The 27,095-nt window shown below is 43.1% G+C and overlaps 1 protein-coding gene across 9 annotated transcripts in view; it reads left to right on the top strand.

Annotated features, from left to right (window-relative positions):
* The window catches only part of sox4b (SRY-box transcription factor 4b), a 199,171-nt gene that overhangs the window by 153,964 nt on the left and 18,112 nt on the right, over nt 1–27,095 (top strand). For 4 of the 9 annotated variants that reach the window (XM_067400655.1, XM_067400589.1, XM_067400547.1 and 1 more), the window contains one exon: nt 5,822–5,938. The exons of 3 other annotated variants lie outside the window; for them this stretch is intronic. The gene's annotated coding sequence lies outside the window, so the exon portion shown is untranslated. Of the gene's footprint in view, nt 1–1,107; nt 1,226–5,821; nt 5,939–10,926; nt 12,104–27,095 lie in introns of those variants that run through there. 2 more of the 9 variants (XM_067400662.1, XM_067400523.1) reach the window with 2 other exon arrangements.

Here is a 27,095-nt window from a genome sequence, read left to right as displayed (position 1 = left end):
ACCCACTCTAAGTGTCGGCTTGCAATGCCATTCCCGCCACTGGCCGGATACATGCATACTTCACTCCAGTCGTGTTCCCCGCTTGGCGAACACTGTCGAGTTCCTCCGCCTCCCCCTTCGGCTCGGACATTGCGGAGTGTCTCATGCCAGGCCTACATCCGTCGCTGACGCTGTCTGTTGGCTGGGGCCCATATGCCGTGACCCCTCTACGTGAGCGGTCCCATATGTGTATTTTCCACGGTTTAAAACTCCCTACGGGCCGAGTCCGTGTCTTTCCCTTAGCAGAGCCAGCTCTGCTGTCACCTGTCAGATGAGTCTCCCCCTACCAGGTGGAGCCATCCCAGGGACTCCATATGCGTACTGCCCCCCGGGCCAGTCCATGTGTGTATTTCCCACGTAAACTCCTCCCCCATTGGGTAGGTAGTGGTCTCCGCAGCGTCCCTCACGGGTTCACTTCCCCAGTGTGTCTAGTTTACTTAGTGGGTAGTGGTTAGACAGCAGTAGACTCTCTCGGTGTAAGCTCGCCCCCTTCACTGCCAGCCGGTGCTATGGGCGGCTGAGCTTGTGCTGGGCACTGGAAGGGGTTTCGTAACTGTGGCGCTTTAGTTGGGATCCCAATTCGTCGGTCACTACTGACGTACGTCGAACGTGACCGACTGAAAGGGAACGTCTCGGTTACATATGTAACCCTCGTTCCCTGAAGGAGGGAACGGAGACGTACGTCCCATCGCCACAGTTTCTGTACCCTAGCTGTAGTGCGGACACCAGTTGTCTCCTCAGCGAAAAACAGAGTGCGATTGCATCTGCTTCCTATTTATATACACCTGACGGGGGCGGTGCGCATTATGCAAATATCGCACGCCAATTCCATTGGCTTGTTTTAGTTTACACGAAGATGATAGGGCTCTCTAAGCGATATCCCAATTCGTCGGTCACTACTGACGTACGTCTCCGTTCCCTTCTTCAGAGAACGAGGGTTACATACGTAACCGAGACGTTTTTGCCCCATCTATATATAGCATTGTATTCGGTTTCTTCCTGTTTCTTCCACTCTCATTCTCATCCTCATTCCCACTCCTTCTCTGCTTCTCATCCTTGTTCTAATAGTGAGATGACTGACCTCTGAAGAGCCGAGCATAAATGCTGCGGCATGGTGGCGGGGTCACAGGTCAGCATTGATCGGCTGCTCAGCAGGAAGCCACTTTGACATTTGCAGGTCTGTGAGGTGTGTTCCTCTCCAGCACGCTGCATGGCCTCTGGTGCTGCATTCTCACGAACCGTAGGCTAATGCAACCACAAGTACCAAACATGTCTTTCCTCATAACAATCTCCTGTGATCATTCCCATCTGAAAGCGGCAATAAAACAGGAAGATTAGTTTAAAAAATTCACGGGTTGTTGGACATTACTTGGACCTGAATGAGGTCTCTGTGCATGATGATTTTAAGGAGTATGTGGTGTATATTGTGTCTATTAAATTAAATTATTCTTTTTTTTTTTTACTTTTTTTTATAATTGAAAAAAAGTACATAGACAACAGTTCATATTCATGACGGATGTCGTATGTGATTTAGTGCTAATTAGGCTGAGGGTAACCATACACTGATTTACTTTTAAAACATTTTTCAATCAGAAATTGCTAATTAATTTCACAAATAATTACAAATAAACAACAGCACACTGAATTAAACATGAATTTTTAAAGTAGAAAAACTACTAGAGTAAAAGAGTAAGTTCAATACCTTACATATTACAAGACTGAATAAGACTTATTACATTTCTATAGTAATACTGTATGGAAATACATTCAGAATCTAACAAAAATGAAATACTATCAAAACAATTAGATGTAACTGAACAACTATGCAGGAGTTAGTCTTTCACTTTCATTACCATCTATACAAAAAGGGAAATAACTTTGTATTTTAATGTAAAAATGGACCTTTTAACATATACCTCAGTGAATTTTAAACAGTAGAAAGACGTCATTCTTGTTTTGTAAAGTTCGTTTTACAAAAGAAACTATGTGAATTATTTGAAAAAGTGAGCTATGTTTTGAGAGACTAGAAACTGTATCTTTCGGTTTCTCTGTATTTAAGTCATAATTAGAATTAATTTGATTAAGTTCAAAATGATTCAGTCAAAATGATTGTTTCTTTTCTTTTTTTTCCCTTTTTTTTTATGTCACGGTTTTGTTCCTAGAACGAATTGACTCAACCTGTTTTTTTGTTTGTTTTTTTTCTTGAATGCCAAAAAAAAAAAAAAAGAAAAAAAAAAGGAGAGAGACCCTCATCTGATAACGGTGTGTTTTGTAGAAGCTCATTGTGTGTGTGTGTGTGTGTGTGTGTGTGTGTGTGTGTGTGTGTGTGTGTGTGTGTGTGTGTGTGTGTGTGAGCGCGCATCTACTGATCTGCAGCAGAACTCTGACACCTGCTGTACTGCTGTCATATTCCACTGTTGTTGTTATACACAGTCCTGTATTTCAATTAATTCTGAAAATTAAATTAAATAACTTTACTACTGTATGTATCGGTCTTAGTACACATTTACTTCTGTAATTACAGAAGAGTCAAATTTTAAATAGGAAAAATATCGAAACTCTTTGGTCATTTTTTGAGTGAGATACTGATGGTCTAATCAGATTCAATGAACTATGCTAAGCTATACTAAAAGTGGTACCGCCAGACCAGGAGATCGGCTGAATGGATTTGAAAACGGTAAAACTCAACTGTTTAACTCTAGGGGAGTTGGAAAATGAGCCTATTTTCAAAAAGTGTTCCTTTAAGATTGAGTACAAAACATGTCCACAGAAGGTTTTTCACATTGGGAGCATGCATATCCTCATTGTCATGTTGAAAAAAATACCCAACAATGCAGGGAATGAGGAAAGGGTAACATCAAGTTTGTGTATTAAATTACACAGTGGTGTGGGAATTATTACAGCACTGATAAAGCACAACTCCCTCACACCTTCAGCACTCATACATCCCTATATGAGAGATTTACTATCACTGAACTTTACTGTGGGAACCAGGCACTTCTCACTGTACGCCTCTTCTAGCAACACCATAACATTTTGGATGCTGTTAGATCCAAAATTATTGATTTGGTCTCATGAGACCAGAGTATTGATTCCCAGAATCTATTTTTTGTAAATATGGGCTTTGGAAATGGCTAACTGACTTTATTGTGCTTTGGCTACAGTAGGTAGTTCCAGTGAGAACAACAACCATGCATGTCATTTCTGCAGCCTGCATCTTACTCTGTGAGATAAACAGTCATTCTTTTCATAGCTTTTGCTGGCTCTGAGACACTCGCTTGGTATTTCCCCTGCTCTTTGTCTAGCAAAAAAGTCCCTCATCACTAAATGAAAGCTTAAAATGAAGGCCTATTTCAGGGGCCTTGTCACTGACTTTGTTTCTTCAGTAGAACACAAATGATGATTTTTAACTCCAAATGTTGCAGTCTGTCAGTCGTATAATGCATGTCAATGGGAACTTCGCCTATAAGAGTAAAAAAAATCATGCACAATCATGTTTTGCCTCTAAAACACCACTATGTCCAACTGCCCTGTGTATCCAGTTAGTGAGGTCAGAAAACGTGTTCTGATGATGGAAGTGCTGTCTTGCGCTTTGCTTCAATGAGTGCGAGAGATCACTTCCGTTGTGATCCGTTCCGGGTTATTGGATTCATTATCTGATGGGAACAAAAGCCAGAGGGACTGTATGCTGAAAATCATTTATTTCAGTAACAGCTGAGTTTCAGTCATAGTGGCTTATATTTGATTGATTGATTGATTGATTTATTGATGGGATACACAGACTGTTGTGATGCATTTCCACTGTAATTAACATTGTACATCTAGCTTTTTTTTAAATAATTTTTCAAAAATGTAATGTACATTTACAACACTATACTTTGTATTTTATTACCTTGGCATTAAATTACAGAAAATTAGTTAACGCTGCTGCAGTGTTTCTAATACAACTGCTGAAGGGGCGATGGCAAATTTGACATCTTTCTCTGTTCTGACCGACGTAATCAATCTCTCTATATTTTTTTTATGTCATAGAAATGATATTTGTTTTTTTTTTCATTTGCTATTGGAGTAAATGAGAACGCAAATATGTTGTCAGAACACAAATTAGGATATCTTTGATAAAATCTGATGGCTCAGTGAGACCTCCATTGCCAGCAAGATAATTAACACTTTCAGATGTCCAGAAAGGTACTAAAAACAAATTTAAAACAGTTTATGCGAGTACAGTGGTTCAACCTTAATTTTATAAAGTGACGTGAATACTTGTTAATACTTTTGTGCACCAAAAAACAAACAAAATAATGACTTTTCAACAATATCTAATGATGCCGATTTCAAAATACTGCTTCATGAAGCTTCGAAGCTTTACGAATCTTTTGTTTTGAATCAGTAGTTTGGATCGCTTATCAAACTGCCAAAGTCAAGTGAACTATTGATATTGTGAAAAACTTATGATGTAATGAAGCCTCTTTACTGAAATCACGTGACTTTTGTGCTCCGGACCACTGATTTGAAACACAAGATTCGATAAGCTTCGAAGCAGTGTTTTAAAATCAGTCATCACTAGATATTGTTGAAAAGTCGTTATTTTTTTTATATTTGGCACACAAAAAGTATTTTTGTCGCTTTATAATATTAAGGTTGAACCACTGTACTCACATGAACTGTTTTAAATATGTTTTTAGTACCCTTCTGGTCATCTGAAAGTGTTAATTATCTTGCTGGCAATAGAGGCCTCACTGAGCCATCTGATTTCATCAAAAACATCTTCATTTGTTTTCTGAAGATTAACGAAGGTCTTACGGGTGTAGAACAACATAAGGGAGAGTAGTAAATGACATAATTTTAATTTTTGGGTGAACTAACCCTTTAAGCTGAGATGAGTGATGCTTTTCAGTGGTCATAAAGGTAGCTCTCTTTGTGCTCTTTCTAGGCACGTAACTTGAAACTATTTCAGGAAATCTATTTAAATGTGTTTTTAAAGGGGAAGAATGTGTCCTTAGCCTTACCTTGGAGTTAAATATGAATGTTTGTGTTGACTATATGCTGAACAAGCCTATACAGTAAACAAATAAATAAAACAATCCAAAATTCATCATTGAGTTGAAAGAGTGTCAGGTGTCATATTGCACCATATTTCCCGCACTTATCCATTCATACTGCTGCCACTGCTGGTTCTTTTTCTTTATCTGTCTCTCTCTCGTGCAGCTTGTTTCACAAAAGACAATCACATTTTGTCTGCCTGGAGCCGCGCGGCACACCGTTCTTTCAGCATCTCATTGGCTGTATCTGTCCACAGCTGGGCATGACCCACTAAACTTTGTAGTGAACCTGAATTCTCTTCATCTTATTGGCTCCTGTTTGGTCATGTGACTGCTCTCACATCATCACGCCCTCCTCATGTGTCTCCTCCCGTGGTGAAGAGCGCCCCCCGAAAAAAGTATTTTCTCCCGTTCACCATCTCGAGGAGGAGAAATGTGAATGGTTCTGCACTCCAGCAAATAAACAGCCGAACAATCATGATTTGTGGGTAAATGGAGCAGAGTTAGTGTTTGGTCTGATTCAGGAGGAACTCTGCATCTTTGTGGCTTTGACTACCAGTTTCACATGCAGAGTTGTAACTTCTTTCTTGTTCAGTTGTATGTTTGGATTTATTAAAAGGTTGTCTGATTTCTCACAGTCCTTCTCATTTCCTCTTCCCATTTCTCTCTCCCACTCGCTTCACTTTCTCATGCCCTGCCTCCTCCAACACATCTGCTTTGGATCCGTTCAACACATCAAGGATTTGTGAATAGTTTTCCACTGTGTAGGAGAATTTGGGAAGATCACATGTAACTGTGCTGATGGGATGTGTGTGAATCAGAACCACCAACCGCCTGTCCAGGTCATCACATAATTTGTGAGTATAACAACATGCATTTAAGAATCTATCTTTAATTTAGGTAACACTTTATTTTAAAGTGCACTTGCTATAATATTAAGTTATATACAACAACAACAACAACAACAACAGTAAATTATGCATAATTACAAGCAACTAACCCCAAAGCAAACCATAAACTTAACCCTGTGCAGTTAATTAATATTACTCAGTACCTATTTGTGCAATTACACTGTTACATTGTACCTATTTGTGTAATTACACTGTTACAGTATGAAGGTTCACGAACTCTGCGTGAACCTTCATAGTGAAAAGAAAATGAAATCCAGCTCTTGAACTATTTAAGACGAATCAGTACTCACTTAAGTTTAGTTTGATGGCACAACATGTGCTGTTGAAAAGTTCTTATTTTAATGTTATTGTTTATTTTTGTTTTGACTTGGAAATAGTTAATCAAATACTCCTAACATAGGCTCATTGGAAAAACTTGCCTCTATTTACAATTTTGCAAAACTCCAAACACATACCAAAACATAGAAATCACTGCAGTTTCCAGCTGAAAAGAACACCAACAAAATTAATCCTTTAATATTTAATCTTTTATGATTACTTGGCAGATTATCAATTAATAAAGGCTTTTTTTTTTTTTTTTTTTTTTTTTGTGGTTCTATATGTTATAACCTCAAAACACTTTTACCATAGTCCATCATTTGTAATCTAATACATTTTGATCTTTGCATCACATAACCAGCTCAATAATGTGTAGCTTTTAGCCCAGGTTTATTAGAAAAAAAATACCTGTCGACATTTTTTGCAAAATGCAAAATACATTGCGTTGTGCACTTTTCGTGACAGTTTCAAAGTGAAATGTCCAGTGAGTGGCTCTAAAAGCATGTTTAGTTTTTTCCAGAACAGATGAACTTGAATATGGCAACTTTTTATTATGTCGGAGTTTGTATGTATCACCGCAGTTCTGAATTGAAATGTTCGGTGAGTGTCACTAAAAGCTTAATGCTCCATGATGTTTAATAACGTACAACTACAACAAACCCTAAACCTACCCAATAGTGTCAACAAAAGCAAATGTGACATAAAAACACAATCGTAACTGTGGCATTTTAGCTTGTTTTTGAGTTCTTGTGTTTGAGCTCTTTTGTCGTGACTCATCTTTCATGGGATTCGTAGCCAAACTCTTCAATCAAAGTTTAATTCTGTACCAGCTGAGCTACCAAGCAAACTTGTTACCTCAGAAAACCTGAAAATCTGGAGCTGGGTAAGTGATGCAAACTCCAAAATATATTTGTTTACGAATGATGCACTATGGTAAAAAGTCTTTATTAATCCATAATCTGGCCCTGTAATCATAATTTTGTCTGAAAACAATTAAAAGGGCATGCTGTTTTACTGCCAGGATTGGGAGGGTTACTTTAAAAATGTATTCCGTTAGTTACAAATTACTTCATAAAAAAAGTATTCAGTAGTGTAATCCAAGTACCACAATATGAAAGTAATGTAATCTGATTACTTTTGGATTACTTTAAAGTCACATATATAAAGAAAGAAAGAGAAATTTAATAATTGAATTTTAATTATTTCTTCTCAATTTCTGCAAGTTTTTAAATGTTACACGTTCCATACTTTTGAATGGGTCTCAACAATAAAAATGTTTAAAAAATTATATTGAATTATATTGCAATATTATTATAGTTGTTGATGTTTAGAGCTTAAAAATATAAAAGTGCCATCAGATCATAACCAAACTGAACAAGCTTGGATCAGACATTTCTGTTAATGTTTGTTCTGCTTTCATTTTAATGTTTAACCTTTTGGTTACTTTTAAAACCTATTAAAACTAAGCAATCATGTCTCATTTCCACAATTTGGGAATACATGGCCCTGAATATACATACACACACACACACACACACACACACACACACACACACACACACACACACACACACACACACACACATATATATATATATACAGACATCTAGTGGCTACAATATGGTATTACAGATTATTTTTTAGTCCTTTGATAAAGAAAGTGTTTTCGTAGCTGGAAGGCAGAGTTTGCACTGTACAACCATGTTGTTTGCATTTTCTTCTTAGAAAACAAAATAGCAGCTAAATTTCCATTAGTTTTAAATTAAATGATTGTAATCTGTAAACAAATTACAGTTACTGGATTTTTGTATCTTGATTTCTCCGTTACATGTATTCTGTTACTCCCCAACCCTGTTTACTGCCTCTAGTGTTCATTTCTGTTAGAAACTGCTGTGATATTACTGCTGTATTTTCTGTTTTTCAAAAATGTTGACGCGGGTACGTTATTTCAATGTGTTGGTAGCTTTTCTTATGTAGCAGACTTGCTAGCTCATCTCAGCATTGCACTTTGGTACGAGTCCTGTGAAGCACAAGTTATGATAAAAGAGCTCAAAGACCTATAAAAGCAAGCTAAAATGGCATGGATGCTTTAGCAAATGTGTTTTAATCTCACATTTGCTTTTGTTAAACCTATGTTTAGGGTTTGGTGGTATGTTATTTTCAAACGCGATAGAGCATTAACCTTTTAGTGCCACTCAGGACATTTAATTTCCGAAATGCCGTGATATGTACAACAACCAACATAATAAAATGTTGCCAGATTCACGTTCATCTGTTTCAGATAAAAAATTAACATGCTTCTAGTGCCACTCGCTGGACATTTCACTTTAAAAGTGTTGTGAAATATGCAAGAGGCAACGTAATATTTTGCATGACACAGACTTTTTTTTTTTTTTTAAATAGATAAAGATCATTTTAAATTAATGTACATAATTAACATTTATAAGCGAAGCCTTCAACATTTCCAGATGTCACAACCACGTCTAATCTCTCTGATGAGCTTGTGAAAAAACACAGTTAACTGAATTGATCTTTTTATATCCATAGTCTTTCATTTATATCTTAATGAACTCTGTATTGATTTAATAGCCTATCTTTTTGCCTGGTCTCTTCGATTTTTATGTGCTAAACCTTCAAGTTGTTTATATATTGGCTCTGTAGAAGGCCTACTTACATCTCCATTAATCCACTAGAAATACATGCCAAGTACTTTCCTGACACTGGTTAACTCTGCAAATGAGTTGGATGCTATTGGACACAACATGGACACAAGCAGTTTCAGACAGAGTCTGTGGCTTCAAATTACATAGCAAACTGTATTGTTGAAATTCTGTTTTTCTACAGAAATGTTGATGTGTGTGTTTTTTTATTCTTTAGCTGACAAGTTTGCTTAATTTGCCAGACGATAATTGAGCATGGCTATGATCTGTAATAGTATTTCTATATAAAATACACCCAAAATAGACAAATAAATGTATTTAGTGGAAAAAGAAACAGGTTATTTTATAAATTGACAGTTTCCACATTCCAGAATGATAACAATAATAAACACTGATAATGATAAGAAATGTTTCTTTAGCCTATTAGAATGATTTCCGAAGGATCATGTGACACTGAAGTCTGGAGTAATAATGCTGAAAATTCAGCTTTGCCATCACAAGAATTAATTACATTTGAAAGTATATTATTTTAAATTGTAATATTTCAACATTACTATTTTTTACTTTATTGTATGTGCATATATGTAGTGTATGTATTGTATGTCTTCCATCCTTATTTTTAATTTTTTTTTTTTTTTATGCAGTAAATACGGCTCAAAATAATAAGAGTATTGCATTTCATCTCTCAGAAATGATAACATGGTGTAATTACTAATTATAAGGAATGTCAAGACAAGCATTTATATTAAAATGAATGGCTGTGATTAAATAGAGCCCTACTGAAAAACATGACACTCGTATTCAGAAACCCTTCAAGAAACACACACTTATGCAGTTTAAAATGACTAAATCAACATCATGAAGTCTGTTCTTAAACTGTTTTTCTGCTATTTTCACCACTCAGAATGTGCTGCTTTGCTTTGTTTGTTTTCTCAGGTGGGATTTTATTTATTTATTTATTTTTAATCCAGCAACCTTAATCGATTGTAAATAACTCATTTACCCACCTCTGATGGGCAGTATGACAGTTGAGTACTTGGCAAGAAGCTTATAATATGCAGAAATCCAGACTGACTGCCAAGAGCAGGACCACCTGTTAATGCAAGACTAACTTCAAAACTGCTGCTCTTCAATGATCGTTCTCTTTTGACTTGATCTTCTATTGGCAGTGATCTAGTAACACTAACATAATCTGAAAATCTCCAGGTTTAGGTAATGCTTTGGGAATATTTGTAGCTACACAAACCTCCTAGGAGTGAGATTAATCTCTTTGGCTCTCTTATAAAATGACCGTCATATCACAGTCATCCCTGAGATCCATTTCAGTTCTGTCCATTTGAAATAAACCATCAGCCACAAAGAGCTCAGTTATAATGACACGTGCATAAACAGAAAGCACTGGCACAGATTAGATCTTGTTCATATCACAGTCATTTCTTCTGGACAACAATGAGATTACATGGAGATTTTTACTGCTTCTCAGATTTTTCTCCTGAGATCTGAGCTACTCTGCATTAATTAGGTTCAAGGGTTTCATTTGTTAGCATTAGTTAACAACATCATAGTTAACACAAACTAACAATCAACAATATGTCTTCAGTATTAATCTTAGTTAATGTTAATCTCAACATTTACTAATACATATTTTAAGATCAAAAGTATCTGTTAACAGTAGTTATAATGCACAAGTTTGAACTAACATGAACATTTTTAATAACTAACATTAAAAAGGTTTATAAAAGCTGTAATAATATATTGCTCATTGTTAGTTCATGTTAGTCAATGCATTGTTAGCAAAAGTTATTGTAAAGTGTGTCTGTATTTTATTTCCCTTATGAGTTTTAAGAGAAACATCTGACATAATGTTATGTTGTGACTAAACCACTAAAATCTAGAGGATTACGCCATGTGAAATGTTTTTAGATCTGTAATGATGATTGTCTGTTTCACTGTCAGAGATCAGCGCAGTGGCTGTAATTAATGATGAGGAGATGAAGAGCAGCTTCATTTAAAGGTCTTGTGTGTGGAGAGAGTGAGTGGGACGTCATACAGTGAAATTTAGCAGCAGCCAGAGCCACGGCACAGGATGAAAGAGAGATGTCATCCACTGGAAGCAGCAGAAGCCACAGTCTAATTCCCACCGCCTGCTTCCTGCTCGGCAGATGAAAGCCCGAGGGCCTGCGTCTGCTGCCTGCCGTGACCGTGGGTGTTCAGGGAGGCCACTGATCCTTGGATACAGGGTTTGATCTGACAGAGAGGCAGGGGTGTGGGAACTTATACTCTCAATATTACTCTCTGCTGCTGAACTAGGATCAGTGCATTTCTAGGCACAGATGCTTTTGAGCCAATCACCTGAGCTGTACATGTCATATGACTTAATGACAGTGCAATGACACACAGTCTCAGACTTTCACTAGAGGCAGTGATGAGCTGTGGCAACGCAGACAGGACAAATAAAAGCATCAGGAAGAACACCAGTCAGAAATAAAATATCAAATATAATAAAATTAAATGTATGTGATTTTATATGTTGCTTGCATTTTCATTTGATTTTGTCAGAAATCATTTTAACTTTGAATGACTGGAAGGGTGTAGTTCAGGGGTTGACCGGACAATAGTAACCCACTGGTTTACATCCAAATTCTGGCAATAAAACTTAGCTTTAGGATCAAGGTTATTACTGATAACATAAAATATTACAAGACAAGACAAAACTAGCAGTGAAAAATACAAGCCGATCAAATTTCTGTGTAAATCCTGCATTGAATATTGTGTAAAATACTGCATTGAATTGAATGTGGCAGTTTACTTAAAGGGTTAGTTCACCAAAAAATGAAAATTCTGTCATTAATTACTCACCCTCATGTCGTTCCACACCCATAAGACCTTTGAGAATACTTTTTGTGCGCAAAAACAAAACAAAAAAAAACAACCTGAAAGCGCTGAACATAAGCAGCATAAGGCCATGTGTCCACCAAAACGTCTCGGTTACGTACGTAACCCTCGTTCCCTGAAGGAGGGAACGGAGACGTACGTCAGTAGTGACCGACGAATTGGGATATCGCTTAGAGAGCCCTATCAGCTTTGTGTAAACTAAAACAAGCCAATGGAATTGGCGTGCAATATTTGCATAATGCGCACCGCCCCCGACAGGTGTATATAAATAGGAAGCAGATGCAATCGCACTCTGTTTTTCGCTGAGGAGACAACTGGTGTCCGCGCTACAGCGAGGGTACAGAAACTGTGGCGACGGGACGTACGTTCAGGGAACGAGGGTTACATACGTAACCGAGACGTTCCCTTTCAGTCGGTCACGTTCGACGTACGTCAGTAGTGACCGACGAATTGGGATCCCAACTAAAGCGCCACAGTTACGAAACCCCTTCCAGTGCCCAGCGCAAGCTCAGCCGCCCATAGCACCGGCTGGCGGTGAAGGGGGCGAGCTTACACCGAGAGAGTCTACTGCTGTCTAACCACTACGCACTAAGTAAACTAGACACACTGGGGAAGCGAACCCGTGAGGGACGCTGCGGAGACCACTACCTACCCAATGGGGGAGGAGTTTACGTGGGAATACACACATGGACTGGCCCGGGGGGCAGTACGCATATGGAGTCCCTGGGATGGCTCCACCTGGTAGGGGGAGACTCATCTGACAGGTGACAGCAGAGCTGGCTCTGCTAAGCGAAAGACACGGACTCGGCCCGTAGGGAGTTTTAAACCGTGGAAAGTACACATATGGGACCGCTCACGTAGAGGGGTCACGACATATGGGCCCCAGCCAACAGACAGCGTCAGCGACGGATGTAGGCCTGGCATGAGACACTCCGCAATGTCCGAGCCGAAGGGGGAGGCGGAGGAACTCGACAGGGTTCTCCAAGCGGGGAACACGACTGGAGTGAAAGTATGCACGTATCCGGCCAGTGGCGGGAATGGCATTGCAAGCCGACACTTAGAGTGGGTACAACACGTCTACCGACTAGTGGATGCGAGTACACGTGAGGATACCGGCTCTACACGTAGGCTATAAAACCTAGCGAACGTGTTTGGTGTCGCCCAGCCCGCAGCTCTACAGATATCTGTCAGCGAGGCGCCATGAGCCAGCGCCCAGGAAGAGGCCACCCCTCTGGTGGAGTGGGCTCTCAACCCGAGCGGGCAAGGCACGCCCTGGGATTCGTACGCCAAGGCGATGGCATCCACTATCCAGTGGGCCATCCTCTGCTTGGAGACAGCCTTTCCCTTCTGCTGGCCTCCGTAACAGATGAAGAGCTGATCTGAGGTCCTGAAGCTTCGCGTTCTATCCACGTAAACGCGCAGAGCGCGGACGGGACAGAGCAAAGCTAGGGCTGGGTCTGCCTCCTCCGAGGGCAGCGCTTGCAGGTTCACTACCTGATCTCTGAAGGGAGTGGTAGGAACCTTGGGCACGTATCCAGGCCGGGGTCTCAGGATAACGTGAGAATCACCGGACCCGAACTCTAGGCACGTTTCGTCGACCGAAAATGCATGCAGATCCCCTACCCTCTTCAGGGAAGCCAATGCAACCAGAAGAACCGTCTTAAGAGACATTAGTTTCAGGTCGACTGATTGCAAAGGTTCAAAGGGATGACCCCGGAGAGCTGTGAGAACCAGGGTCAGATCCCAAGAGGGTATGGAGGAAGGGCGAGGAGGATTCAGTCTCCTGGCCCCCCTCAGGAATCTGACGATCAGATCGTGTTTCCCCAGGGACTTACCCTCAACTGCGTGGTGATGTGCGGCAATAGCGGCAACATACACCTTGAGGGTGGAGGGAGACAGCCTTCGCTCCAACCCATCTTGCAGAAAGGAAAGCACGGATCCGACCGAACATGATCGGGGGTCCTCTCGGCGAGAGGCGCACCATTCGACGAACAGGTTCCACTTCAACGCATAGAGACTCCTAGTGGAAGGAGCTCTAGTGGAAGTGATGGTGTCTACGACCGCTTGCGGGAGATCACTCAGAACCTCCGCATCCCGTCCAGGGACCACACGTGGAGGTTCCATAGATCGGGACGCGGGTGCCACAGGGTGCCCCGTCTCTGAGTCAGGAGGTCCTTCCTCAGAGGAATCGGCCAGGGAGGGGCTGTCGCGAGGAGAATGAGGTCTGAGAACCAGGTCCGAGTGGGCCAGTACGGAGCCACTAACAGAACCTGCTCCCCGTCCTCCCTGACCTTGCACAGGAGTTGTGCAAGAAGCCTCACTGGGGGAAACGCATATTTGCGCAGACCCGGGGGCCAGCTGTGTGCCAGGGCATCCGTGCCGAGCGTGCCGCCGGTCAGGGAATAAAACCACTGGCAGTGGCCAGTTTCTGGGGAGGCAAACAGGTCTACCCGAGCCTCGCCGAAATGCTGCCAAATCAGCTGAACCACCTGGGGGTGGAGCCGCCACTCGCCCGCAAGTGGAGGCTGCCATGACAGCTCGTCGGCTGCACGGTTGAGCACACCTGGGACATGAGTGGCCCGAAGGGACCTCAGATACTTCTGACTCCACAACAAGAGATGGCGGGCGAGTTGCGACATGCGACGGGAGCGTAGACCACCCTGACGGTTGATATACGCAACGGCCGCAGTGCTGTCTGAGCGGACTAGAACGTGCTTGCCTGACAACAGCTTCTTGAAGCGGGCCAACGCAAGACGTACCGCTAGCAACTCGAGGCAATTGATATGCCAATGCAGCTGAGGCCCCGTCCAAAGACCTGCCACTGCATGCCTGTTGTACGTGGCCCCCCATCCCGTGGCAGAGGCATCTGTGGAGACCACAGCATGCCTGGACACTTGTTCGTGCCGCACTGCCACGCCCATCTCGGGACCCGGCCGCGGAGCCAGTGTTGAAGCGGTCTCATATGAAGCAATCCGAGCGGCGTGACCGCGGCTGCAGATGCCATATGCCTCAGGAGCCTCTGAAAATCTTTCAGTGGAGCCGCTGTCCTGCGCTTGAGCGAACTCAGGCAGTTCAACACCGACTGGACGCGCGCCTCGGTGAGACGCGCAGTCCGTGCAACCGAGTCTAGCTCGAGACCGAGATAAGAGATCCTCTGCCCGGGGGCGAGTTTGCTCTTGTCCCGGTTGACCCGAAGACCCAACCGGCTTAGGTGAGCTAAAACCATGTCCCTGTGTTCGCACAACTGCTCTCGCGAGCTGGCCAGGATCAGCCAGTCGTCGAGATAGTTGAGAATACGAACGCCCTGTTCCTTGAGGGGAACAATGGCCGCCTCCGCAACCTTCGTAAAGACGCGGGGTGACAGGGCCAGCCCGAAGGGTAGGACTTTGTACTGATATGCCCGACCCTCGAACGCAAACCGGAGGAAGGGTCTGTGTCGAGGCAGAATCGAGACATGAAAGTACGCGTCCTTCAGGTCTATTGCTGCAAACCAATCCCGGGGACGGACGCATTCGAAAATGCGCTTCTGCGTGAGCATCTTGAACGGCATCTTGTGAAGGTACCGGTTCAGGACGCGCAGATCCAGGATTGGCCGTAGCCCACCGCCCTTTTTCGGTACAATGAAGTAGGGGCTGTAGAACCCCCGACTTCATATCGGCTGGAGGAACCGGCTCGATTGCATCCTTTGCCAGCAGGACAGCAATCTCCGCCCGGAGAACAGGTGCACTGTCCAACGACACCTGAGTGAAGTGGACACCCCTGAAAACCGGGGGACACCGGTCGAACTGAATCGCATAGCCGAGTCTGATAGTGCGAATAAGCCAGCGGGACGGGCTGGGAAGCGTGATCCACACCTCCAGACTCCGAGCCAGCGGGACCAAAGGCACCACAGACGTACCGGGGGTGGGGCAGCAAGGCAGAGAGGGACCCGACTCGGACGGCATGGGAGCGGCCTGGAGTGAGGTCGGACTCTGCGAGGCAGCAGTGCGAATGGGAGACGGCGCACGGGACGCGGTCTGCGCCATCACACTGCCGACCGCTTGCCACCTGGCTGGCAGAGACGGGCTGGGCACCACGTACGCGACCGGCACCCTGCTGTTTGGCTGGTGTAGGCTGCTGCTTTGCCGACTTAGCAGGGGCGGAGGAAGACGCAGGCGGGCGCCCTCGGCGACGAGCGGGCTGAGGCTGAGCCACGGGCGGCTGGGTGGAGGCGGTGGAGGCATGACATGTCTGATATCCTCAGCCTGCTTCTGTGCAGCGGAGGACTGTTGGGCACAGCTCTCCACCGCGTCGCCGAAAAGGCCGACCGGAGACACGGGGGAATCCAGGAACCGATGTTTGTCGGTCTCCCTCATGTCTGCCAAGGTCAGCCAGAGGTGGCGTTGCTGGACTACCAGAGTAGACATCGCCTGGCCAACAGAACGCGCTGTCACCTTCGTTGCCCGGAGGGCAAGGTCAGTGGTAGCGCGCAGCTCCCCAAGCAGCTGTTGGTCAGGACCTTCCTGGGGCATCTGCGACAGCGCTTTTGCCTGATAGACCTGCAAAAGGGCCATCGCGTGCAGGGCAGAGGCAGCCTGCCCACAGGCACTGTAAGCTTTCTCAGTCAGACCGGCTGAGAATTCACAGGCCTGGGACGGGAGACGCGGCTCACCGCGCCAGCCAGCGGCCGTTGGACACAACTGCATCGCAACAGACCGCTCGACTGGCGGGATCCTCGCGTACCCCCTGGCTACCCCGCCGTCCAGGGAGGTGAAGGCGGACGAGGGACCAGGCCCTGTACGAGCCCCATACGGAGCTTGCCAAGACCTGGTCACCTCATCGTGTACTTCCGGGAAGAAAGGTATTGGGGCGGGACGCTGGATTTGACCAGCGCGACCCCCCCCCCAAGTACCAATCGTCCAACCGAGATGGGCCGGGACAGGGTGGAGGGTTCCACTCAAGCCCGACGCACAAGGCGGCCCGGGAGAGCACAGCCGTGAGCTCGGGATCCGACTCGGGCAACGCTACCGTCCCGGGCGGCAGCGCGTCCGGGTCTTCCCCCGAGGACTCTGGCTCACCTTCCGATGCAGCGATCGACATCCGATCCACCGCCGGCACACCAAAGGTAACGGCTGGACAGTCCGTAGAGGGCCCAGCGGAAACCAACGGTGGCACGATGGGTTGCGGTGCTGATGAGGCGGCAGGGGCCCGAGGAGCGTTTCCGCTCGGCGGGGGAGCCCTGACCGTTATCCTCCCTATACAGCACCGTACCGTCATTCCGGTTCCCGGGGCCGGAAAAAACGGTCGTACGCGGCATAGGAGAGGGGACTCCCGCTTCCTGAGACTTCAGGAAGGAGAGCCTCGACCTCAGCACCGCGATGGTCATGTTCCCGCAATGGGAACATGAACCATCCACAAAATCTGCTTCAGCGTGCAGAATGCCCAAACACGAGATGCAACGATTGTGCCCATCAGCAGGGACCAGGGAACGACCGCACCCATCAACGCACAGACGAAATGACATACTGTCAGGGTTCGTCTGTAAAGCTCTTTTAGAAGGGGAAAACAGTCAACTCGCTCGTGCCGAAGCACACAGGGAGTGACGCGATGTGCCAGGTACACCACTCCCTGGACACACCGAGGAACCGGCCCAAATCGCAACACACACACTTTCACTCTAGGCGTGTGCTGTGAAAACAGCAGTTGAGAGCTATAGCTCGGATCCTCGGGAGCTCGCGACCTCGCTGTAGCACCGTTACACCGGCACACACGGCTTGCTGTGAATCCTCTTCGAGGCAGTTTAGTTCACACAAACAGTCTTCTTAAACAGGACACCACTGAATGGCTCCGAAGCGAAAGACAGAGTGCGATTGCATCTGCTTCCTATTTATATACACCTGTTGGGGGCGGTGCGCATTATGCAAATATCGCACGCCAATTCCATTGGCTTGTTTTAGTTTACACGAAGCTGATAGGGCTCTCTAAGCGATATCCCAATTCGTCGGTCACTACTGACGTACGTCGAACGTGACCGACTGAAAGGGAACGTTTTTTTCCAGCTGGTAGCACACTTTTTCAATTGTTTTCAATGGGAATGCCGCTTTTTTTAAACGCCAGGAGCATAACGATGTGCTGAGCGTCTTTTTCACGCTCAAGCGCTGAGAGCTCAGCGTTTTTTACTGGTCGCCTCGAGTTGAAGAATGTTCAACTTTAAGTAAAACTCTGTACTAATCACTGTCACTTTTTATTCAGCCATCCAACACCGACCAACTGTCACATCATTCTACATCATACAACAACATCAACAAGCAGAGAACGGAACAAAATGGATGAGAAATATTGCTGGTCTCCGAACATACATAGCAAGTAATTCTACATTGTGTCGACATTTTTAGTCTGAAACAAATTACCTGCAAAATCAGTTATAAGTAACAGTGCCACGGATAGTCTGTATCATAGCAACAAAGCGTCTCAACGGGAAAAAAAAAAAAAAACGCTGCACAGCTGAAGCGCTCTCAAGCGCTCACAGATTGGCATTTTAAGCAGAGCGCCTAGTGTTTTTTTTAGCTGGCTAAAAACACCTTGGTGGACAAACGGCCTAAGAGAACGACACAGAAGAGAGGATATTGTTGAATAAAGTATTCTCGTCACTTCATAAATTAAAGGTTGAACCACTGCAGTCACGTGGATTATTTAGTATAACGATGTCTTTAGTATCTTTCTGGACCTTGAAAGTGCTGGTTAAATTGCTGTCTATGGACAAGTCAGATACCTCTCAGATTTCAACAAAAATATCTTAATTTGTGTTATGAAGATGAACGAAGGTCTTGTGGGTGTGGAACAATATGAGGGTGAGTAATTAATGAGACAATTTTCATTTTTGAGAGAACTAAACCTTTTAGATTTTTTTTAAAGACTGATTTATAAAGGAATATGTTCTGCTTGTGTTTCATAAATGAAGTTCACCAAGTAAACTAAAATAAAATAAAATATGAATGGAACCCCAATAAAATGTCAAACTAAACTACTTGTTGTCATAATATTCTGTCCTAAATGTTGTCCTATTCTTTCCAAAAAAATGCCCAATTAGACGAGTGACTGCCTGAGTGACATATAGAACAATCAACCACAGATGTGTGTTACATTTTCTGATTGTGTGTGTGTGTGTGTGTGTGTGTGTGTGTGTGTGTGAGTTTGTGACATATCAGGACACAGATTTGTATAAAGGCATGGGTATGACATAGGTATTACAAGGAGAGGATGACTTATGAGGACATTACCCCATGTCCCCATTTTTCAAAAGGCTTATAAATCATACAGAATGAGTTTTTGTGAGAAAGCAAAAATGTGCATGTGTTTCCTGTGATGGGTTGGTTAAGGGGTGGTAGTGTAGGGGGATAGAAAATACAGCTTTGTACAGTATAAAAACCATTACGCCTATGGAGTGTTCTCACAATTCAAAAAAAAAAAAAAAAAAAAAAACAAGTGTGTGTGTGTGTGTGTGTGTGTCATGAAGAGGTCAGCATTTGGCTGGTTATTGAGTCCCTGTTAGCCCCTGATGTTAGATGCTGTAACTACACAAAAATCATGTTTCTCCGTTGATGGCCATTTTAAAAGTATCCAAATATTCTAATAATAATAATAATAATAATAACAAAATGTAAGAACTTTTTACTTATACAGTATTTGTCTTTATCTGCTGCCAGCAATACAAATACAAAATTAAATAAAAATAGGGTCACACTTTATATTTAGTGTATTTTAAGTATATTAAAATAATCATTTGATAAAGTGCATTTATTGTGCACATGTTTTTATACTGTACCAAAACCAATAGAAACTAGTGTGAACACCAAATAGAAACTAGTTAGAAATAGAAGAATAGAAATAATTAGAAATAGAAGTCTAATTATCCTGTTTCGTATATACTAAGCTGCATTAGTTTAAAAGTGCTCTCCATTAAACACTGTGTAAGCTCCATTTGGAATTATATCTGTTGGGTACTGACCGATGCCAACAACGATCCTCTACTCCAGATGAAAGCTTAGTGCAGGACAGAGTGACTGTTAACTCTCCCATTCACATCAGTTCACTGGACAGCCTCCTCTGCTTGAGCTCTATTAAAACCTTTGCAAAAATTGTTCTTTTAGAGGGATGGATGGATGGATGGATGGATGGATGGATGGACGGACGGAGAGATGGATACTATAATCTGTATTCCTCAGCACCTCACTGAGAAAGATGCAACCCAAAGGGAATGCATTGTTTTTCAAGTCAGAGACATAAAGCTGTTAGAAATGTTTTTTTTTTTTTTTTTTTGTTATTATCATTTTATTTTGTAACTAGCTATATTTGACTTGCTTGTTATCATGAAAACAATAAGAACTTCCAGACGCTTCAGCAGAGTGGATGTCTGGAAGACGACACCGACATGCACAAACACACGCCCACGACTCCCACCGAGAGCCTCAGTCGGCCGGCTGTTGTTTTGCGAGACTTAAGGGTTTTGGGAAAAATAATGAGCTCATTGCTCTGGCCCCAAGGTACCGCTGGCAATTACCATGATCCATGCTCCTGCTCAGTGGGAATTCACTTCCCTCTCAGGTTTTCTGGTACAGAGAAAGAAGACCTTCACAGGGTGCAGGCATTCTTTTATTCTGACATCTGGATTCAAGGGGGGCCACATATTCAAAGCAACACATCAGTTGCTAAATAAGCCTGCTTTATGCACACGGTTCTGATGAAAATGGCTCCTATCCAAGAAGAAACAAATGCCCTTGAAGTCAAAGTTAAGCACTTTGCCAGAGCTTTAGCGCAAACTCGACAAACAAGATCAACAAATAGCAGCTTGCGATCCCTCCAAAAGCTGAACCAATGTGGAAAATGTCAGGTTGTACAGACGCATTTCCACTGATTCTGCAGTTGGCATGGGGTTTGCCTGAGCAGCAAAGTCAATAAACAATGTTAGTGAATCTAACTGTTGTTTTTGGCAAACGCAATTCATTATGTGTCGGCTGTCACATCCAGCAGTGGACAGTGGGACAGAGCAACGGCTGCTGGCGATGTTGAAATCATCCGCTGCCGTCCATTCAATCTCCCTGATAGCCTCATGCATAAACGCTCCTCATAGTAAGTGAGACTGACATCATTTATAATTGACATTTTTTAATCTCTGGCCTGAGGCGCAGATGAGGAAATTGTTTCCACAGCCATTTTCGGGCTCTTTCTCACTGATGGGCTCCCAGAGTAACACTACGAGTGTAATGCTTTATTACCGCTGTGCGTTACATATGCCTCCTGTATTGCATATGAATCTGCTGCTGCTGAAATGAAGGTAGAGTGGATGACAGGTTTTAGAATTTACTGTTGAAAAACATACTAAACAATTGTTTCTCATCATAATCTGAAAATATAGCCACAAGCACCAGAGAAAATTACCATTATTTTACTAAATTGCCATACAAACGCTGTAGATGATGTCAGCATCCTTGATTTTGTTGTGTCATCAGATTGTAATCATGTCCATTTTTTTCTATGTTTCACTAATCTTGGACAATTCTAACCCTAACTTTTCCCATGATATATGTTAAGTTTACATGGAGCTTAACATATCTACAGCTTGAAATTCCCTGAATAACTTTTATTTTCGTTATCTCAATGCAAGGACTTTTCCCATTGACAGTACTTAAACTTTGCATGAACAGCCATATAGTCAACATCACTACGCCATGATATTTAATCATGTCTGTTTATTTGTCGTGGAGATCCCTGATGTCAGGCTGAAGTTTGCACGTGTAATGAGAAAAACACACGGATCCATTTTTAACCTCAAGAAGTTGGCAGGTGCACTGCACAGAGTCGCTGATGTTTCACAGCCCTGTTATTAGATTCAATATTCTCACTTCAGCAATAAAGAAAAAGCTGTTTTTCATTACTCTGTGAACTTATTAACAAGCTTACTTTATCCTTAAAGGCTCACACTTAATTGCATTTGGAGAGGAAACGAGACTTGGCTTGAATGCCTAATGAGGACTTTTGAATATGATAAAGGGTACTTTTTGGATTACATCTTTTATTTAGAGTTAATTTTACAATATTAGTCACAAAAGGCATTCGTTATGGAATTCCTCCACCACAAGGAGCCTCAGAAACACCAATAGCTTCAAGGATTTCTGTGAAATATAACATTTGACACCTCAATGCTCATTATATTTGTAGATGCCGGCCTAGCGTGATTGATTAAGGCCACTAGTGTAAGACATAAGCAGTCTTAGCTTGTTAACATGAAGGATTTCACTGACTAGCAAAGATGCTTCCATGTTTAGGGTCTCGCACCTTTCAGAGAAGTGACAATTTATGATTGCTTGATGCTCCTCTTCTAGGCGTCGTTTGCAGAAAGTCTGAATGATATTTAGATGTAATGGTCAAATCAAAACACATGGTTGGACCACAGGCTCCTCTCAGTCTCTACACAGCCAGAGACCCTTGCAGCACCTACTGACTCATTCAGCCTGGACGCAACCCCTGCTGTGAGACCCTATACATTCACTTTTACTCACACCGACGTGACCAATTACTACAGTGTGCTGTAATTTAAAATGTACATATGTGGCTCAGTGATGACATGGTTTAGATTAAAATTTGGCTCCAACTGCTCTGAGAACATGGTGACTGTATGGAATACATGGTCACATGACGCCTTGTTGTGGCCAGTGCTGTTTTCAGCTAATTGTGATGATGTAACCATTGGTTTTCTGAGCTTATACACGTGTCAAACTCACAAAGGTTTGCTAGACCACAAAGGAATGACACCACAGTTTGTGTAACTCCAAGATACAGTATTGTTGTTTATGCTGAAGGATATGCAAGCCAATTTGTTTTCAGAAGGGAATACTGGCACGCTACTTACTGAATACTGAAGGATGTACAGTACAGTTTATCTCTTGTATTAAGTTAAAATTCTGTTACAATTTTTATGTAGGGTTAGGGTTATTGGATTCAATACAATAAACCAAAAATCACTTTATGAAAACAAAAAATCAATCAGGTAAAATAGTAAACTTTTAACATAAATACTTCTCACAGATTACAAATAAAAATAAGAACATATGATTTTTAAAACTGTATATAACGTATATTTTTAAACATTTTAGTTTTCACAAATTATAAATATTATAAACTGTGTTGTGGCTTATATTTATTAAAACTTTAAACAAAACAAGTGTGGAAAACAACAGCAAAATCATTTGATTCGATTCCTACCTAAATTAACATGCATGTCTTCAATGCAGTGTGCATTTATATGCAGTGTCTATTCACACTAAGAATAAGTGCAAATAGCTATAGATGCTATTTACACTAAGTGGAAACAGTGATATATTCTATTTACACTAAGTGACGATAGCTTTCTCTTAGCGATACATTCTATGTACACTATATAAAAGTAGCAGTTCACTGCAATAAGTGCAAATAGTTATTAGAAGCTATTTATTAGGGGTGTAACAGTACATATATTCGTCCCGAACCGTCATGGTTCGGTTCATGCAGTTACACGATGAATATAGTCAATCACAGGCGATCCACACTACAATCCAGAAGGGGACGCTCACAGTAATGCTTTTTAGCCTAACCCATTTTAACCAACATTAACCACCAATAATCACAATAAGTTCTGTGTTTTGTTACTTTCAATAAGAAACAAAGTGCCATCTTTCAAATTTAATCCATTTTATCATGAAATTCAAACAACAACTGCCGTTTTGGCGCTTTTTGATGTGGCGTGACAGATGGCTGTATAGGCGCCTCAGTTCAAACGGCAGCACGGAGCGCAAGTGAACGCAATCATCCCTTCCTCTTTAATACCAGAGAATGAACATAAATGAACATCTGAAGGCATGTTGAAAGCAGAGGTGTCAAGTAACGAAGTACAAATACTTCGTTACCTTACTTAAGTAAAAATCTCGGGTATCTATACTTTACTGGAGTAATTATTTTTCAGACGACTTTTTACTTCTACTCCTTACATTTTCACGCAATTATCTGTACTTTCTACTCCTTACATTTTAAAAATACTCATTACTCGTTACTCATATTTAATTTCGGCTTGTTTTCATTCCGGCTTGAGAAAAAAAACAACTATCCAGATAAATCGCGCCATCCGGATAGAGTGAATTTGATTGTGGTTGGTTGGATGAGAAGTATAAACATACCATTCTGACATCCTATTGGTTTGTACACGAATCAACAAATCACGTCACACTCCAGCAAGGATGACAGTGTTGGGGGTCGTTACTCAAAAAAGATTATTTCTTAAAAGTTATTATTTCAACACTACTGACTCATTTAGGCTATCAAACGGGTGCTTTCTCTTCGTCCTCTGCAAATTAAGCTAGGTAGTTCGGTAGAGAGACGTTTGAATAAATTAGCGTATACACCGGTTTTTAAACTTTTTTTTTAGCACGACCCTTTTTATTTATGTGACCCATAGTCATATACAACCATGTAGCTAAACGAGCCAAAACGAATTAATTTAAAACGAAACTGAAGGTAAACCTGCGTTGCTCTCATGGTGTTATACCTCTCTCTTTCGGTGAAGTGGAGCAGTGCTCTTGCTGAATGGCACGGATTGCACTATGGACTATTGTACCTTTTTTTTTTCTTTTTTTTTTATAACGAACAAGCTGCGATGTCACGTTTCCAGTGCTTTGTTGTGTGTGCGTGAGGCGCAGGCACGATCAAACAGCTGTCTTTGCTGGGGACTTGCCTCATCGTCATGGCAACGGTTCATGGCCATGTCAGATTACGTGAGGCTCTGCGTTTCCATTCGGAAGTGCTCATCCCTATGCCCTAATCCCTTCAAAGGGTTTACCCTCCGGAGGGAGAGCTTCGAAGGGATGAAGGGTGTAGGGGTCAAAAATACTCCTTTTTTAGAACGCACTTCTGCGTCATCTTAATGAGACAGTCAAGGAGGATAAATTGCGCAAGCTGCGCCTTTTGTTTAACGTTAGCTTATTTATTTATTTATTTTTGGTTTATCGCACCATAATGTATATTGTGTCTATGTATTTGAAACATTTGAATGGACTGATAAAGGGAGCTGTAAAGTATTTTTGTTGAAGTACAGTGTCGTTTTGACCATAATAATGTACCAAATCTAACTCGTATAAATATTACAGTCGTATAGAAAAATATTATGCATACATTTATAGGTAAAATCGAACTCCGAGCCTCCTGTACCCATTCTGTGATGACAAACAACTTCCCTGTGTATCATGGGGGCCCGAAGTGTCCATCAGTTGTACCCTTCGAAATCCTTCATTCCGAAGGGCCCTTTAATGTGGCCAGTTTTGAACACTTTGGTTTGGAACGACCCTTAAATATGGCGGCCATGATTGTTTTCACTCCGAAGTGCCCTTCGGAGGGCGATATATCCCGTTTGGAACGCACCAAGAGTTAAACATGTTCAGTCTGGTAAAAAGAGACTCCAACCAACGCCAACAGGGTTATCACACCTATCCAACAAACTCCAACAGACGAGTTTGTTGGCGTTTTTTGGTGCGATGTGAACTGAAACAGCTGAAAACTACCCGCATTTGGCGGGTGTTAATGTCAAGCCCTGATTGTTCCCATTCAGTCGGTCACGTTCGACGTACGTCGGACAGACCGACGAATAGGAATCTCGCTAGAGAGGCCAATCTACTTCGAGTGTAAATAAACGAGCCAATGCACATTGGCATGCAATCATATGCATCAGCTGCTCGCCTCGCAGCGCGGGTATATAATGAGCAGCAGGTGCGTTGCATCTTCAGCTTTTCGCTTCGGAGCCGAACGGTGTTTGTTCCTGTTCTCTGCAAGCGAGTGTCTGCTAGAAGACGAGTCAAGCTTTTTGGTTGAACTTCTCTTTTTTTCCGAGTGCGGGCGAACAGCACAGCAGTGGGGTCGAAGTCCTCTCTTTTTCTGTTTCGTTTGCCGTTTTTGAGCAAATAGCTGTTTGACAGCGTCAGAAGGCTGTTCTCACGGCCGGTACGGTGCGCTTTTGAGCGCTGAAAAGCCGTTTTTACGGCTGGTAAGAGTGAGCGCCTTCAAAGAGAGAGAAAGCACATGACAGGCTGCACACAATCCCTGTCTGTGTTGCGGTGGCCGTTCCCCTGCGTGCTTCAGCACTTCTAAAAGAGTAAAGTCCCTGAAAGAGCTTACACAAGTAGATTTGCGTCTTTTTAAAGACGACATCCTACTTGTGTTTCTGGATGCGATCGTTCCTGTCCTCACTGACGGCCACGATCACCGTTTCGCATGTCTGGGCGCGTGCTGAAATGATGTTCGTGGGTGTTCATGTTTTCATATGAGAACATGATCACGTTGACACGCCGGTCGTGACTCTTCTTTCTCCGGGAAGCTTGAGTCCCCTCTGTTGTTGGCCAGCTGCCGCTTGTGTGTAAAAGCACAGCCGCGGCTCTGCCCGACACTCTGGGAGACCGCGGAGATCAGCGAGAGCAAACCTCTCGCTCCTCTGCGTGTCGTGTGCCATCGAGCTGCCGGGCTGCAGCGCGGGTTGTCACGGCAACCCAGCGCTCGCTCGGCGCTCTAGATGCGCGGTTCCCTTGCGTAATCTCCATTGTAGCGCCCTCTCTGGTGCACCAGAAGAGGTCTACTTTGCTGATATGGCTTGGGTGACATGAGGTTGAGGGGTTCCTTCGGGGAACCAACCCCCTAGGGCCCCTCCCTCTCTAGCGCATTGCAAGCTGTGCAGTTTCTGGATTGGATTGCTGGTCCTTTTCATAGGGGAACCTAGCATTTCATTCAGAGCTCCAGCTGAGGGACAGACGTCGATTGCAGCATCGGAGAGAGTGCTGTTATGCTCTGGAAATGAGGGTGACGCTGCCCACTGTAATGGTGTGTGCTTATGCTGACTCAGATTCAGAGTTTACAGCCATGCTTTCCTGGGTCTTCCAGATGTGCATGGAAAACTTGGCAGTATGGGGGTATATTGGTGCCATAAATATGGAATGCCAAAGGTGCCAATCTGCATAAGTTTTTCCTCTCTCACTACCCTCTTGGATGGGGTGGCTGTACACAGACCACACCCACCCTGCATGTGAGGCCAAGGCACTCTTTTTGCATGAGGGTAGTTCTGTGCTGGGGTTGAGCTGCGCTTGTTGACTAACCGTGATCAAAGTCACGGCGCAGGCCCTCAGCCAGACGATGTCCACCTCCGTGGTCCAGAAGTGCCCCCTGGCTTACCTTGTGAGGTG

The sequence above is a fragment of the Chanodichthys erythropterus genome, chromosome 2 (assembly GCF_024489055.1).
Source record: "Chanodichthys erythropterus isolate Z2021 chromosome 2, ASM2448905v1, whole genome shotgun sequence".
In the NCBI taxonomy this organism is placed as follows: Eukaryota; Metazoa; Chordata; class Actinopteri; order Cypriniformes; family Xenocyprididae; genus Chanodichthys; species Chanodichthys erythropterus.
Note: the sequence above shows the minus strand (reverse complement) of the source record. Positions and strands in the feature narration are given on the sequence as shown.